This window comes from Malaclemys terrapin, chromosome 5 (genome assembly GCF_027887155.1).
Source record: "Malaclemys terrapin pileata isolate rMalTer1 chromosome 5, rMalTer1.hap1, whole genome shotgun sequence".
NCBI lineage: Eukaryota > Metazoa > Chordata > Testudines > Emydidae > Malaclemys > Malaclemys terrapin.
In genome coordinates, this window is record NC_071509.1 from 101,658,421 (window position 1) to 101,668,851 (window position 10,431).

A 10,431-nucleotide genomic window follows, 5' to 3' on the forward strand; every position below is an offset into this window, starting at 1 on the left:
GTGTGGTTAGTGAGGAGGAGGAGTTGGCCTGACTTGACTGTAGAAAGGTGAGGGGTGGAGGACAGACAAGGGTAGAAGCTGGCAGGAGGTGGAATTCAGGGACAGGGCTGGAAAGGGAAGTGATAGGAGCAGAGGGGGATAGAAACAAAAGGGAGAGAACTGAGGGGGTGGGGAGAATAGGAGTGGCAGGGAGCAGAGCAGGAGTAAGGCATGGGGGTGATGAGTAGGAGCCGGGAGGGATAGTTATGGGGAAAATTGGGGAGTAAGGTGGGTAGGAGCAGAAACGGAGAAGGAGAGGAATGGGGCGGAAGGGTCTGTAACCACTAAAGCACACTCCCCTGCAGGACCTGGAAAGGAACCCATTTTTCCTGCGTTTCAACATTCTTTTGCTGTCTAGCAAACAGGTGTGGAACCCACTGGTAAAGTAAGTTTCCATCCCACTCTAATGGCAGGTACACATAGAAGATACTACATTAATTCAGGTGGCAGAGGACTGATATAGATTTAAAGTTCCTAACCCTGCTGGTAACCCATGTGGGGTGTTCAGTATGTCTGCACAGGATGCCATTTTTTTTATTTACGTTTTTAAAATTTAGGAAGCTATTTCAGAGATACTATGCTAAAACATTTAGGTTTGTAAAGCCAAACACTCAGAAGTTAGGAAATGCCAAAATTAGGTTCCCTGTGTAACCTTTAGAGTGATGTCTTCTGTGTATGCATTATGACACAGTCTTTAATTACATGGTCACATACTGTTTTTTCCACCAGACTTTCATTCAGTGAAAAGGATGGACTGTCCTCTGGGAATGAATGAGTCGAGCAGTAAATAAGGGATTTGTAGGACCCCTGCCTCATTAATTGTGAAAATTGGAAAGTGTGGAAAATGAGGCAGGGATCCAGTAGGAAGAGAAAAGGTAGTTTTGTGCTTCAAGCAGTTGAATGCTGCTCCATGTGTAAAATGGGGATAATACCACCTGTTGTATGAATTTAGATAAAATAAATAGGTCAAAAGTGTTAACTTCATCACTGTCCAGCATTAAACAAGGTCTAGAGTTTTGTATACAGAGACCTCAGCCTGTCCAATACTATGGCAAAGCAACCATTATAAATCCTTTTAACTTTTTATTACAGATCGAGAAGGAGGAAAAACAGTTTAAAGCATCTGACATGTAAAGTATTAGGTAAGGCTTTCATTTTAACAACTTTTCTTGTCCCTTTTCCCTTTAGCTGGAGAGAGTTATAAGGGAAAAATAAACCCTTGTCTGACAGTCTCTTAGATGGTATTAAAGATCATAATTGTCCTTTTGGGGAAAAGAGAAGTTAATTGAGATGGACAGGAGCTGCTGCTGCTGCTGTTAGACTGATCCCATTTAATTTCAGATGGTGTTTGGGGACTCTGCTGGAGCTGGTAGGGATGGCCATGTCATCTGGATCCCTGCGTCTGGCCTGATCTGGTCAGGGCATTCCTTAGGATAGGGATGAAGAAGGGAGATGGTGGGGGTGATAGCCATGATGGTGAAGCTCATTCCAGTCGCCTCTGCCTGTCCCCACCCTCCCCAAGTCTCTTTCTTTAAGGACCAACAAAGCGAATGGCAGATTGAATAGATCACCTCATTATTTTGTCTCCTGATTAGGCCTAATATCTGCCACATCAATTTTGGTTCATTAATTTCTGGTTCCACATCTCCTGTTTTTAGTAAGCATAATTTTAAGCATAATTATCAACATGGCCTTTTTGTTTAAACTAATTTAGTCTGTCTGGTTCTCCTGTGCCTGTTTATAACATTATTGAAAGCAACTTAACAAATGTTAATGGAAAGCAAGTTATTATAGGTTATTGTAACATCTTATGAACTTTGATGTACTTTTTACAGTTGAGCTAACAATTAATGAAAATTCATCGGCCCAGTAACCAGAACATAATCCCTCTTTTTTTATGGACTAATTTTGCCTAGGATTGGATATTTGTTTCTAAAATCATATTTATAAAGAAAAATCTTAACTGTATAAAGGAAAAGGGGTGGGGGAGTACTTGGTTATATTTTAAGATTCGCAAATTCCTTATCTCAAAGTTGGCGTTTACAAATCTTACTTGATTACATATTAAACTTTCCAGATGTTAACAAAGCGAAGAACTTACAACTCACTTTATTTGTAGCTAAAACAAAACGTAGAGCTGCAGCTGTTATATGTCTGTAGGATGTTTTAGAACAAACCGGCTTTTATCACTTCTTTGGCTGTTTGCCCAGAATGGGCAAAGATGGAAAAAACATTCCCCCTTTTTTGCTGCTTGTACATTTATAAAAACCATGAAAATTTTGTGCGTTAGTGGTTAAACTTGCTCACTTGTAGCCCTGATGGAATTTTTTTCCTCAAGTGTCTTGTTGTCTCCTTTAAAAAGAATCACAAAATGTTCTTTCAGAACCATATTTGCATTTGTGAGTTATCTGCAACACCCAAAGTTGGGCAAAAACAAAACTTTAAAAAAAAAAAAAATCAAGTTTGGTGTTGAAAGAGCCCTCTGTTTTGGTGGTTTGAGATTTTTTTTTTTTACTGTCAATGTGATAGCAGCCTTGTATTAAGTTGCTATTTTGTTAACAAGGGGGATTCCCCAAGATGTTGTTTTAGGAAAAGTTTGCTTTAATGACTTGACTTTCAACAATGTAAAACACTATTTTTACAATTTTTGCTTTTTCTGAAAAATACTTTTAAGTATTATTTACCACAAAGCACCTAACCTCAGAGGAGTGTGTGTGGTGAAGATAAATTCAGTAATGGTTCATAAAGAACTAAGATACCATAGAACAGCCTATGAGGAAATTAATAACTTTGTATTCAGTGCAGGTCTTGGATGGTGTGTAATACATAAGGCCTGGGGCCACACGCTGTGAATGATGAGGATAAAAAGAAACGCTGGATAATAACCCATTAATTGAACACTGTTCGTGCTGGGCAATGGAATGAGGCAGGAATCCTGGGGGGGGCAGGGGAAGAGTGTGATCCTGTAATTATAGACTATCATAATGATCACACACATGAGGGGGCCAAGTTTAGGTTCCACAGGCAATCTTAATTCTGGCACTGCCTAACTTCTGAGTACTTGACTTTGCAGCTTTAACCTTCTGATAATGTAGCTTTTGTGGCTGTTCAGTGCTATATTAAAGAACAGTATCCACAGGTTTCACCTGGATATATGATGAGCATATATGGCTTTGTTCCATCAATTGGTGAACAACTGTAAAGCTTACCCTGGCCCAATACCCCTGTTCTGGGCTTATGTTGCCAGGGGCTGGATGCATTTTTGGTCCCCTTCTGGAGCAAGGTAAGTATTCCCCCCGCCCCACCTTGGATATTGAGGTTCCAAGGGAATGTCAGGACAGCCTAATGTAAACTTTTTAAATAAACCCATTTAGCCCAGTTTCTTTAAGGTTTAGTGCATCTGGTCAAGTCTTACTAATCTCTCCTCTTACGGCCGCCATTTCATGATTAGGGGTATGGAACGGCTGCCATATGAGGAGAGATTATTAAGACTGGGACTTTTCAGCTTGGAAAAGAGACGACTAAGGGGGGATATGATAGAGGTCTATAAAATCGTGACTGGTGTGGAGGAAGTAAATAAGGAAGTGTTATTTATGCCTCGTAACACAAGAACTGGGGGTCACTAAATTAAATTAATAGGCAGCAGGTTTAAAACAAACAAAAGAAAGTATTTTTTCACACAACGCACAGTCAACCAGTGGAACTCCTTCCCAGAGGATGTTGTGAAGGCCAAGACTATAACAGGGTTAAAAAAAGAACTAAAGTTCATGGAGGATAGATTCATCAATGGCTGTTAGCCAGGATGGACAGGGATGGTGTCCCTAGCCTCTTTGTTCACCAGAAGCTGGGAATGAGCGACGGGATGGATCACTTGATGATTACCTGTTCTGTTCATTCCCTCTGGGGCACCTGGCATTGGCCCCTCTTGGAAGCCAGGATACTGGGCTAGATGGACCTTTGGTCTGACCCAGTATGGCCATTCATATGTATGTAAGGGACTGCGTGGGCAAGGGCTGTTCTATGTGATATCCTAGACTTTTTTTCAGCTCTGGACATGTTCATTGGGAGGTAAAAACAAGAGCTCCTTAGCATTTAGATTTATGCCACTTCAATCACCAGGGACCTTACTAAATGGGCTATCTATCAGTAATTCATACAGTGGGTATGCAGAGGCCTCTTAAAATCTTATTTTTGACTTCAGCTGTCTTAGGTTGCTGATCTAACCGTTAACTACAGTCTCTTTAGGGGTGGGGTTTTGTTCTCCCCAGCAGTCTATCCCAGCTCAACACTGCTTTGCTTTCTTCATCCACTTTGCCGGAGAAGACTAGTGTTCTAGTTGACATGACTCAGGTTCTTTCTACAGTGGAAGCTGTACTGTGCAAGATACAGGTGAGTTAAAAGCATAGGTGTGACTTGGAAGGTTCTAGCGCTTTGAAAACCACTTTGGACCTGCTGATAAACCCCTGGTATTGTAGACTAACGTTTGTTATAGGGGTTGGTCCATAGCATCTTTTGTTCACAACTTATGGGGTTTTGCTTTTTTCTTACCCAGGAGAAAAATCCACATCTCAGCAAAATAGACCTTCTGGCAAAGGTTTCTTCCATGTTTTGTTTCACATTAGAAACTGCATTTGTCTTTAGTGGTTGTATGCTTGCTTGGCAGAAGAATGTTTTGACCATTAAGTTTAAAGGTAAGTAAATCTTATACTTATCTGCTACTATATCAACATTATATAATAGGCTTCTTTTGTAATTATTAGGATAGGGGAAGTATTATATACAAAGGAAAGCTTCTTCCCAGTAATTCAGTTCCTCCACAGCCATCTTTTTCATTCTACCTTCTTGTCCACTTCCCTGAGTTATGGCGTGCATAAACGTTTGCTCTGAAAATGTTTGCGCTGGTGAGAAGATTCATAAAAATTTGGCTGATGGAAAGTGTCTGGCTAGCATAGCATATGTAATAAGATGAGGTACAGTTTTTAATAGGAAGAGTCTATTCTCCATCATTCCTTACATTGTCAACAAGTCTTTCCCATGATGGGTGTGGAGGACGGGAAACAAGTATAGACATGTATGCTCTATGATGAAACATGAAATGTTTTTTTTCTTGTACATTCTTTAATGAAAGGCTTGAATACCCATATAATGCTGTCACTTCCGATTGAGAGAAGAATTCCCCTTGAATTCTGAGTAATGCTTCGCATTAACAAAATACTTTACAAAGATTAATTGAATTGATACTGCAGGCACAGAAAACAAGGTATTCAGAATGTTTTTGGCAGTATTTAGCATACTCAAGCTTCATTTCCTGAGGAGTATTATAACCAGTACACTGGCTGCTTTTATGAACACCAAATTGTGGCATAGACAAGTTTAGCTACAGCATGTGTGTGTCTTTCTTTGGGCTTGAATCTGCAGGATGCTGAGCAATCAGCCTCATGCTTAACCTGAAGTACATGAACAGTCCCATTGACTTCAATGGACTTATGCATGTGATTAAGTGCTTTGCTGGATCAGGGCCAGAGCACTGAATATCTTGCCAGATCAAGTCCTGTATCAGCATCACATCCTTGTTCTTTTACTGTGCAAGATAGTGATGAGAGATGTATCCAATGAGAGCCCCGCCCTATTTTGAAATATATTAGGATTTTATGAGACATATTGTGAAACGTTGCTTTCATATGGAGAAAGTATGATCTCATGTCTCCTACGCTGGGAACAGTCCCTGTCCTCGTCCATCACACGTGCCCTTTCTCCTCCTTCACAGCTTCTCTTCAAGCAATCCTACCTCCCTCTTCTACTTATAATCCCACATCTTCCCTTCTATGAGCTGTTAACCAGTCTTGTTTTGTTTAGATTCTAAACTTATTTGGGGATCAGAACATATCTTACTCTATTTGTAAAGGGGTGTGTAGATGTAGTGCTATGTAAATTATTTTAAACTTAGGCCTGGTCTATACAGTTTTTGTACCAGTATTAACTGTTGGGTGTGTTTTTTTTTTTTTTTTTTTTAACCTGATATAGTTATGTATCCACCATAGAGGTTGTAGTTGTAAAAAGGTACATTGGTATATCCCCTTACCCTGTGAAAATCAGTTATACATATATAAGCACTTTAAATCAATACAACTGTGTCCACACTAGGAGGTATTGTACTACTTTACCTATACTGGTGCAGTTAAAGCAGTACAACTTCTGTCTGTAGTCAAGGGCTGAGAGGTGACTGAGGCCTGATCTACACTACACAGTTAGGTTGACATAAGGCAGCTTACATCAACCTAATTGTCAGTGTCTACAGTACAGCCTTGCTTCTGCTGATGTAAGCGCCTTAGTACTAGACCTCCACGAGGCGTAGGGCTTATGTCGGTGTAGTTAGGATGACACAGTGTCTGTGTAGACACTGCACTACTTGGGGTCTTGGCTGTCTTGTCAATTTCACAGCAGGAGCTGAGAGATTGACAAGAAAGCCTAGCAGCTAGAGCCCAGCTGCCCCCACTTCCCTGGAGAGCTGGGAGCAGGGAGGAGAAGCCCAGGCAGCTTCTCTCCCTTTCACTGTCCTGCTCCCAGCTGGGAACCTTGGCTGTCTTGTCAATTTCATGACTCTGTCCTGAAGCTGTGAAACTGACAAGGCTGCATGGCTCCTGGCGGGGATCAGGCAGGAGCAGCCCCCTGGGAGCCAGGCTCCTGGCAGGGAGCTGCCAGTGGACCTGAGACACAGGGCTCTCAGCTCCCCACACTGTCCCTTTTAGGTTAGTGGAAGTGCTCCTAGTGAGGATGCACACCACTGATCCCAGGACAGTGTGTGGAAATGCACCACTGCAGCAATTACTGTGGTGGCTGTAAGTTGACCTACTATAGGTTGACTTATGTTTCTAGTATAGACATGCCCTACATAAGTACTGTTCAAAAAAGAGTGGCATTAATAACTGGGGCATGTAATGCAATGACATGTAAACACATCCCCCCCCTTAAAGATCACTTCCTATTTAAAATGTATTTCTGCTCGTCTTTTCTATTTTGCTCTGTCAAATCTTAAGTCATTCTTAGATGAAGATTTGTCTGTTCTATCTTTACTTACCAAACGAGCCAGAACCCAGCTCCCACATAGAAATGATACTATCATGGACAAAAAAATTTGTGCACATAAATCAAATGCTGGATCCAATTCTGCTTCTCTTGAACTCACTTGCAAACCTCCCACTGCCTTTCAATAAGAGAAGCAGGCTATGGCTATGACTACAGCTACATTTGCCTATGCAAATATTTTATTTTACAAATGATCGTTGCACAAGTGCAAACTACAATGGCCATACAGCCCCTAATGTCAAGTAAAAAGTTCTATAGAGTTTGCTTTTATTAGACAATAATTGAGGCTCCTTCATGCATTGAACTGAAGAATATTGGCCTTGTAGCTGCTGTTGTGGTGGTGATGGTGGCAGGCCAGACAGATACACTCACTGAACTGCCATTTCAGACTAATTCACAGAAGCTGGTGGCTTTATCTATATAAAACCTAAACAGTTTATGTTTTAGCCATCTGAAATATCCTTGGTGCAAATGAGCTCCCAATATTGAATTTAAAAAAAAAAAAAAAAATCAAGATTTAACTTGGGGAAAACGTGAAGGTTTGTCTAAGTAAGTAGTTAGTGTACTGAAAGCAATTGCATGGAACTTGTCAATGTATTAGATTAGGATAGACTAGGCTACATGCCTTTTTGTTTCATAAATAGAGAAGTGTTTGAATGAAATAGCCCGATGTGTAGCTTTCATTAAGGTAAAACAAACCAAATGTCTTGTCTAGAGAGCAATTCTGTATAAAGTAATAAAACCTATAATTGAAACGTGATTCTTGAAATGGTAAGGCAGCTAAGGAAACTGTTTCTCTTTTTTTATCTTGTGAGCTTTGCACAGTAGATTAGGCAGTAACACCACCTTGTGGAATAAAGTGAAACTTCAGTTACACTTTATCACTTTTGAGTTGTCCTCACCTTTAGATAACTTTGGTGCATTAAGTGGCACCAAATGGCCAAAATAAGATTGGGAGCACATTATGCTAGATGCTGTAAACAGCTCCTGTGTCAAAGTTTATTCAATCTTCATAGACAAAACAAAAGGTAGGAAGGGCTGAGGCAAAAGTGTGGTGACTTTCCCAATGTCACACAACAAAGCGAGTATTAGAACGTTACTGTTCTGTTGCACATGTGTGATACTGATATTGTATATGCACAGCATGAGGATTTACTACCTTAGTCTAGTTACAGGGACTATAAATGAAGGTTACATTTCAAAGCTGCCTCTCTCTCAAGGCCTTTTCGCAGAGACAAATCATCCCTAATGATACTATATGAAGATCTGAGCCCATTTAACAGTACATGTTAGTGAATTTAGTCTAGAGTCCTGTCCATTAGCCATTGCTCTGTCTCAGTTCAGTTGGTTGACTAGTTATAGCTAAAACCGGAACCCACAGAACTTGACTATATTTCTGGTAGTGTCTGTGACTAAGGATAAACACTTTTTGAGGATGTGGGGTTATCAATCTTAACATAGGACAGAGGGATTCTCAAACTTGTTTTCATATGGTGAACCATCCTAAAAGATAGGAATTGGGCTTGTACTCTTTTATATAAAAAACTAAACAAATTTGCTGGTCTTCTTTAAACTCAGGTCTTGTTCAGTCTGAAATACTCTATGGGGACTACAGAACTAGTGAAATGATATCACAAGAGAATGAAAGTTAAGCAAATGGGAAGAGGGTAATCAATGTTTACATTGGTTAGCTCCAGTTTTTGAATTAAACAGATGTTCTCTGTGCACAGAATCTAATGACCACTTTGGATAAAGGACTCATTCAGTATCCCAGCACCTTCAGTTAAAGTGAGATCTCACAATACACCAAAACTGACCTGCAGCAAAGTCTGGAAAGACGAGACTTGATATGTCCAAGGTAAGTGTGTGGGTTCTCCCCCTCTCGCTTTAAAATATCTTCAGGCTGCCTTTACACAAAGGAATTTTTTAAAAAGTCTACAATACTAACTCTTCAAAAAAAAAAAAATCCTTGTAGGTCCTCTTTGATAGAGAACTGTGTGGGCCAGCTCCCCTATCCTGTCTGAGCTACCAGCAGCAATTGTTTGTTAGGGAAAAGAACAAGAGGAAAATAATGCATTTTTAGGTGCCTTCATGCAGTTTATCAGCTAAGAATAAGGAGACTCAGCAGTCCACCATCAACTGGTCTGTAACTGCCTATGTTAATATACTATATTGTGAATTCATGGCAGAGCTGAGGGACTTGTTCACTCTGTGTGGTGGTGACTTCAGTAAAATGAACTTTTTACAAGCAAGATGGTATTTGAAGATGCTACTTCTAATACAATGTGACTGATCTGTTCCAAATGCGTTATTGATATTGTGTATGCACAGCGTCTGGATTTACTACCTCAGACTAGTTAGAGACTATAAATAACTTTCTCCATTTATAAAGTGCTCTTTCATCTCAAAGCTTCCCCCCCACCCCACCCCCACCCCTAATGATATCATATGAACATCTTAGCCCTTTTGGCAGTAGTTTTTTCTTCCTCTGTCTGCAGACAGCCTGAAATCATGGACCAGCATCGTCTATGTAAGTGTATGGCTCTTGTTGCTGTAGCATCTATGAGTCTCCCAATACATCTGCTGAAATGGGAAAGATTTTTATTCACTTGACAGAGGAGGGAAACTTGATGTGTAATAGAGTACGTGATACAGGTCCCAAAGAAGTCTGTGGCTGAGCCAGGAATTGAACCCAGGTCTTTGACTCTTTCTCCAATGCCATGGCCACTAAACTGTGCCCCCTACATCCTTTATAGTGGCAAATTTATCTTAATGGATATTAACCCAAATATGAAGCCAACAATTTAAATGTCAGTATTAACTTTCACTGAGCTTTTGCAGAAACATTCCACAGTCAAACTGCTGCTCTCCTAGGTTCCCAGCTGCCAGATTCCCCAGCTTCCCTATCCTGAAAAGTTGATGCACATACAACATCTTCAATATGCCAAACTGTTAATGTAACACTTCTCTTTTGGTACTAAATTTAAGTATTACTGTTATGATTGTTTTTTTTTTTTTTTTAGAACTCCCTGAAGTTCCCACGAGACTTCCAGTGTGCTGCAGAAGACTGCCCCAGAATCCAGGGACTTAGATCCAGCTTGCTGCAGAGTACACCACGGCTGCTGTTGTTTACTTACATGCAAAATTCAGGTACTTGCAGTGGGTCTCCTTGTTATGACAAAAAGGATCTGCTACACTTTGGTGCTGCTAGAAATAAAGTTCAAATTCTGCCTAGTGTAAGCATTCGCAAAGTCAGGAAACTACTGTTGCCAGAGTATGTGAGAAGGCAATAAAAGCCTAAAGTGA

At 40.4% G+C, this 10,431-nt stretch overlaps 1 long non-coding RNA gene across 2 annotated transcripts; it reads left to right on the forward strand.

Moving 5' to 3' along the window:
- The first annotated feature begins 1,194 nt into the window (after positions 1–1,194).
- On the forward strand, positions 1,195–10,271 carry LOC128838257 (uncharacterized). 2 transcript variants are annotated; one of them, XR_008445138.1, is made up of 4 exons: positions 1,195–4,428; positions 4,592–4,730; positions 8,856–8,983; positions 10,149–10,271. It is a non-coding gene; the product is annotated as an uncharacterized LOC128838257 (long non-coding RNA). The 2 variants fall into 2 exon arrangements; XR_008445137.1 differs by having other exon boundaries at positions 1,195–4,730.
- The last annotated feature ends 160 nt before the right edge of the window (positions 10,272–10,431 follow it).